Source organism: Elaeis guineensis, chromosome 16 (genome assembly GCF_000442705.2).
Source record: "Elaeis guineensis isolate ETL-2024a chromosome 16, EG11, whole genome shotgun sequence".
In the NCBI taxonomy this organism is placed as follows: domain Eukaryota; kingdom Viridiplantae; phylum Streptophyta; class Magnoliopsida; order Arecales; family Arecaceae; genus Elaeis; species Elaeis guineensis.
Window position 1 is genome coordinate 21,673,813 of NC_026008.2, and position 5,919 is coordinate 21,679,731.

At 31.6% G+C, this 5,919-nt stretch overlaps 1 pseudogene; it reads left to right on the plus strand.

Moving 5' to 3' along the window:
* The first annotated feature begins 699 nt into the window (after nucleotides 1-699).
* LOC140854246 (uncharacterized) lies at nucleotides 700-3,995 on the plus strand (annotated as a pseudogene).
* Nucleotides 3,996-5,919: the final 1,924 nt, after the last annotated feature.

The window sequence follows — 5,919 nt, forward strand, 5'->3', positions numbered from 1 at the left end:
CAAAATAGGTTAACATTGTTATTGAAGTTTTAGATTAATCAATGATTTGCATGAAGAAAATCAAGAAATTGTTTAAACCAAAGTAGATAGTCTATCCGCGAGAAGTAAATAAGTTCCTCTCACTCAATACAGATTTATTTTTTTATATATATTGGCTAAAGAAATAGGAGTGAATTTACTAGTTAATCAAACATAAAAATGTGAAATGTGATATTACAACTCCTAGAGAGGCTCATCTGGCATTTGAAAACTTTTAGTTTACATAGCTTACTAAACAACTCATTTTGAAGCTCCATATGAAGGTGTTTATTTGAGTACTAATATTTTAGATGCTCTTGTTGTGATCTTTCAATTATTTGATTCTTGATTTTTTTTCTTATTTTCATTTATCATTGAATTGCTCGGTGCTGAAATGGGTCATTGAGGGTTTTTAGAGGGTTCTAAAAAAAGTGATCAGGGAGAGATGAGACATCGAAATTAGAGAAATGGAATAAATTTTATAGCTTAGGATCGGTATCAAGTTGTTATCTTCTTTGTTTTTTTATTTTTATCTATAATTAGTCACCTATGTGTAATGTATATTTTTGCTTTATTATTAAATCACAATTATTGAATCTCTTAATGAAGAGATGGGTCCATGAAGGTTTTCATAGGGTTTTGAAAGAAGTGAGGAAGAGGGAGGACACCAAAATTAGAGAAATGGAACTTGTTCCAAGGCTTAGGATTGGTATCAAGTTGTTGCCTTCTTTACTCTTTCTAATTTTATCCATGGTTAGTTACTTGTGTGGAATTTATAATCATATTTTATTTTTATTAGATCACATTGTAAGTATGCTTCCTTGCACAATATGTATGTATGTATGTATGAATGTATGTACATATATATGTATGTATTTGTCTTCTAGTCATCTATGGGGGTGAGACACTAGTATTGGTGATGTGAGTACTTGCCTTACATGCCCACATTTAGACTCATTCAATTTGCAAGTGCTTATATTCCAAAATTCTGATCAAATATCATTTTAAAAATTATATGTTGAGGTTTATTCCCCAATTTCTTTATATGAACTCTTTGGCCTTTGGGTAGCTATTCACCATTTTGAAGCTTAGCAAGCTATAGAGATTTGGCTTATATTCTCAAGTATCCAAGTCTATGCTTCACGTTATTTTGCAAGCCTGTACTTCCGATGCTTGCAATATATATTTAGAATCTTCTAGTATTTTTTTTAATATGTTTGTAGGAGCAAAATATGCAGGTCGAGAATATTTCAAGATGGCATTGAGTTAGTATACTATATTAAATGAATTTTTGCAAAGATTATTAAAAGTGAGCTAGGTGGACTGACGGTGAATTACAAAAGTGAAGCTTGCAATTGGAGACTCAATACTTCACTATTAATCACATACTTCAGGTATTATAATAGAAATATCATTCCTTTTCATTATAGTTTGTATGAATAATGTTGGATGTATAAATATGTTGCTGTGTTTGTCTCTGTAAGTCAAAAAAATTACAAAAATCTCGTACAAGCTCATTTGTGAATAGTTCGGCAACACGATGGCCACATAGTTTTGGATACATAACAGAGTGATTGGTTGGCTAAGAAAAGAGGGTAACCTGTTACCTATTAAATTAAGAGATTGTTGCGATTCCATCATCTTGAACTTCTATATTTGAGTGTTTGGCAAGGAAAGGAGTTTGCCATATCCATGATTCATTGGAAGATTTTAAGGAGAAGCTTTTGAGAAGAAACCTAAGTAGTGTTGTAAAGTTGCAATTAGATATAGTTGGTGACAAGCATTGCTTACCCCTTTTTTGTTTTTGTGTGAGGTTGCAATACAAACTTCTTAGTTATTTATAGGCCTTCTATAGTTTTAGATGGCTACCATTTAAAGGAGAAGCTCACAGGTGTGATGATGGCTGCTTTAACATTTGATGAAAATAGTTGTCTTTTTAGTTGCTTTTGGTATAGTAGAATCTAAAGATAGTGATAGTTGGACTTGATTTCTGGAGGCACTTAAAGGAGTAATTGAAACTCTAGAAAGTTTAGTAGTCGTATCATATTGACAAAGGGGGCAAGAAGAAGAAGTACAATATATATATATATATATATATATATATATATATATATATATATATATATATATATATATATATATATATATATATATATATATATATATATATATATATATATATATTGTAAGTATACTTCCTTGCACAATATGTATGTATGTATATATATATGTATGTATTTGTCTTCTAGTCATCTATGGGGTGAGACACTAGTATTGATGATGTGAGTATTTGCCTTACATGCCCACATTTAGACTCATTCAATTTGCAAGTGCTTATATTCCATAATTCTGATCAAATATCATTTTAAAAAATATATGTTGAGGTTTATTCCCCAATTTCTTTTTTTGAACTCTTTTGCCTTTAGATAGCTATTCACCATTTTGGAGCTTAGCAAGCTACAGAGCTTTGGCTTGTATTCTCAAGTATCCAAGTCTATGCTTCATGTTATTTTGCAAGTCTGCACTTCTGATGCTTCCAATATATATTTAGAATACTTCTACTATTCCTTTTAATATATTTGTAGGAGCAAAATACGTAGGTCGAGAATATTTCAAGGTGGCATTGAGTTAGTATACTATATTAAATAAATTTTTGTAAAGGTTCTTAAAAGTGAGCCAGGTAGACTGACATTGAATTACAAAAGTTAAGCTTGCAATTGGAGGCTCAATACTTCGCTATTAATCACATACTTCAAGTATTATAATAGAAATATCATTTCTTTTCAATATAGTGTGTATAAATAATGTTGGATGTATAAATATGTTGTTGTGTTTGTCTGCGTAAGTCAAAAAAATTGCAGGAATCTCATACAAGCTCATTTATGAATAGTTTGGCAACACGATGGCCACATAGTTTTGGATACATAATAGAGTGATTGGTTGGTGAAGGAAAGAGGATGACCTATCACCTATTAAATTAAGGAGATTGTTGCAATTCTATCATCTTGAACTTCTATATCTGGGCATTTGGCGAGGAAAGGAGCTTGCCATATCCATGATTCATTGGAAGATTTCAAGGAGAAGCTTCTAGAAGAAACCTAAGTAGTGTTGTAAAGTTGCAATTAGATGTAGTTGGTGACAAGCATTGCTTACCTCTCTTTTGTTTTTGTAGGAGCTTGCAATACAAACTTCTTAGCTATTTATAGGCCTTCTATAGTTTTAGATGGCTACCATTTAAAGGAGAAGCTCAGAGGTGTGATGATGGCTACTTTAACATTTGATGAAAATAGTTGTTTGTTTTTAGCTGCTTTTGGTATAGTAGAATCTAAAAATAGTGGTAGTTGGACTTAATTGGTTTTTAGAGGTCCTTAAAGAAGCAATTGGAACTCTAGAAAGTTTAGTAGTCGTATCATATCAACAAAAGGGCCAAGAAGAAGTACAATATATATATATCCTCAATTAGAATATAGAAAATGCATAAGACATTTGTACAAAAACTTCCAAACAAGGTTCCTAGGAGATTGGTTTAAAATCAAGGTATAGGAAGCTACAAAGGTATTCATATAAGTTCAGTATGATAATTTCATAGATCAAATTAAGAAAGCTAGCTTGGAGGCATTCAAGTATCTTAATGCTAAAGACATTGGTTTATGGAGTAGATCTTAGTTTGACATCATAGCTAAGTACCCTACATAATAAATAACTTTTCAGAGACATTCAATACCTAAATTTCTGAGACAAGACATAGACCAGTTCTTGATTTATTAGATGATGCGAGCCAAAAAATTATGGTGAAGATAAAATCTAGAAGGAGAATGGATGCCCCTTGAAAGAAGAATTTAGTTCCTATAGTAATGAAGTATATAAGAGACATCAACCTTAAATTAGGTGATTATACTATTTATAAAACTAGCGATTACAATAAAGTAGAAGTAATTGAGACTAACGAAAAATATGAAGTAATTCTAAATGAATGAAGTTGCTCTTATCGTGTGTGGGAGGTGTCAAGCATTCCTTATGTACATACTGCAGCCTTCATTTGTAATATAAGAGGTGCAAGTTTGGAAAATAATGTATAAGAGTAATGCACCATTGCGAAGTAGAAGAATACCTATGTATTAGAAATTAGATCATTACCTAACAAGGCCCAATGTATGAAAGTTGATATTAAATACAAAATACTACCTCCTAAGTTCAATTTAATACTCATGGAAGGCCAAAAATGAAGAGAATTAGAGGTACAAATGGGAATACATCAAAGAAAATACACAAATTTATGCATAGTAGTTGGCTGGCATCATGCAAATACTTGTAAAGACCCAATAGTAGAGGAATCTCAAGTCTCAATGTCATCATCTCTCGTATCGAATGATCCAGTAGATCATCAAACTCGATGTGGATCACTTTTGCAACTATGAGCATTCAAAAAGATCATCTGACTCTATATGGATCATTTTGGCCACTTTAAGTATCCAAAAGGAGCACCAAATTTGATGTGGGCTACTATAACCATTATTAGTATTAAGGAGGACAATTATATTTGATGTGGATCACTTTGGCCACTATAGATATCTAGGAGGATCGGTAGATATAATGTGGACTATTATGGTTATGATAAGTATCTAAGAGGCTTATCAAACTCAAAGTGGATCACTTTGATCATGATGAGCAAGGCTAGATGGGGTCCAGGAATGAGATATACCATATCAAGAAGCCAATTGCATTTTAAATTTTAGGAGGTCATAACGTAGTTATAGATGTCTAATTGAGATGATCTTTTTTTTTTTTTTTGAAATTAGATTTTTTTTTTGAAATCTGCAATTTTGGGCAAATCCTCTAGGAGGTTGAATTGAGCCAAAATTTCATCATTTGGGCTTCAAAAGAGGAATGGGTCAAACTAAAATGTTTCTTTTTTGGATAGACTTTGATTGAAGGTTATCTTTCAATCTATGAAGAAATAAATAGAGTGATAGAAGGCAAAGTTGATGTATAAATTGAGATCTACCACTTGTAAAATTTTAATATTTTTATAATTATTTATATTATTTTTTTTTTAGAGATCTAGTCCTATTTGAATAAAGAAGAGAAATCTGATTCAAGTTATTCAAGAATGGATATCTTTCTAGAAAATAGGAAGAGAAATCTAATTTGAATTGTGCAAGAGCGGACCTCACTATTATAATAGGGGCTATGCATCTTAGTTTATGTATATGGAGAATTAATAAAAAAAAAAAGGAGATTTAAGCCCTACCTTCACGATACTTCTCTCTTTCTCTAAGTTTTCTTTGTAAAATTCAAGTTAAGTAGGTTGAAGAAAATCTTCCTTCTCCATTTTCACCACACTAAATTGGTATTAGTGCAATGGTCTGCTATCTCTCTAAAGGTCTTAATTAATTCATCATCCAAACATGCAAGCAATATAAGAAATCAAGGAAAGGGATATTTATGCTTCAAGTACATAGAAAGATAAAAATGAGTATGGCTACCAGTTCTATCTTGATGGATGATGAGATGAAAGAACATATCATACAACTAGAGGTGAAGATTATCCGATTCATCGAGATTGTATTTAGATTGGTGATCCCTTCAGCACAAGCACCAACAGTACTTGTAAAAAGTTGTCTCCTACATCTAGAGATGAGAATCTACCATTTAGTAGAGAAGACCTAGACTAGAAACCATCTTTAGGCAAAGCCAAGCAATTCAATCATAAAGCAAGAAAGCAAGTGTTTCTTCATCTTCAATTTCGATTTAGCTATATTTAAATCCCTTGAACAAAGAAGGCTTTGATCCAAGTTAATCACTAGACTCGATGTGGATCATTTTTGCCTCTACGAGTGTTTGAAAAGAACACTAAACTTAATATGATCACTTTGGTCAATATGGATATCTAGAAAGATC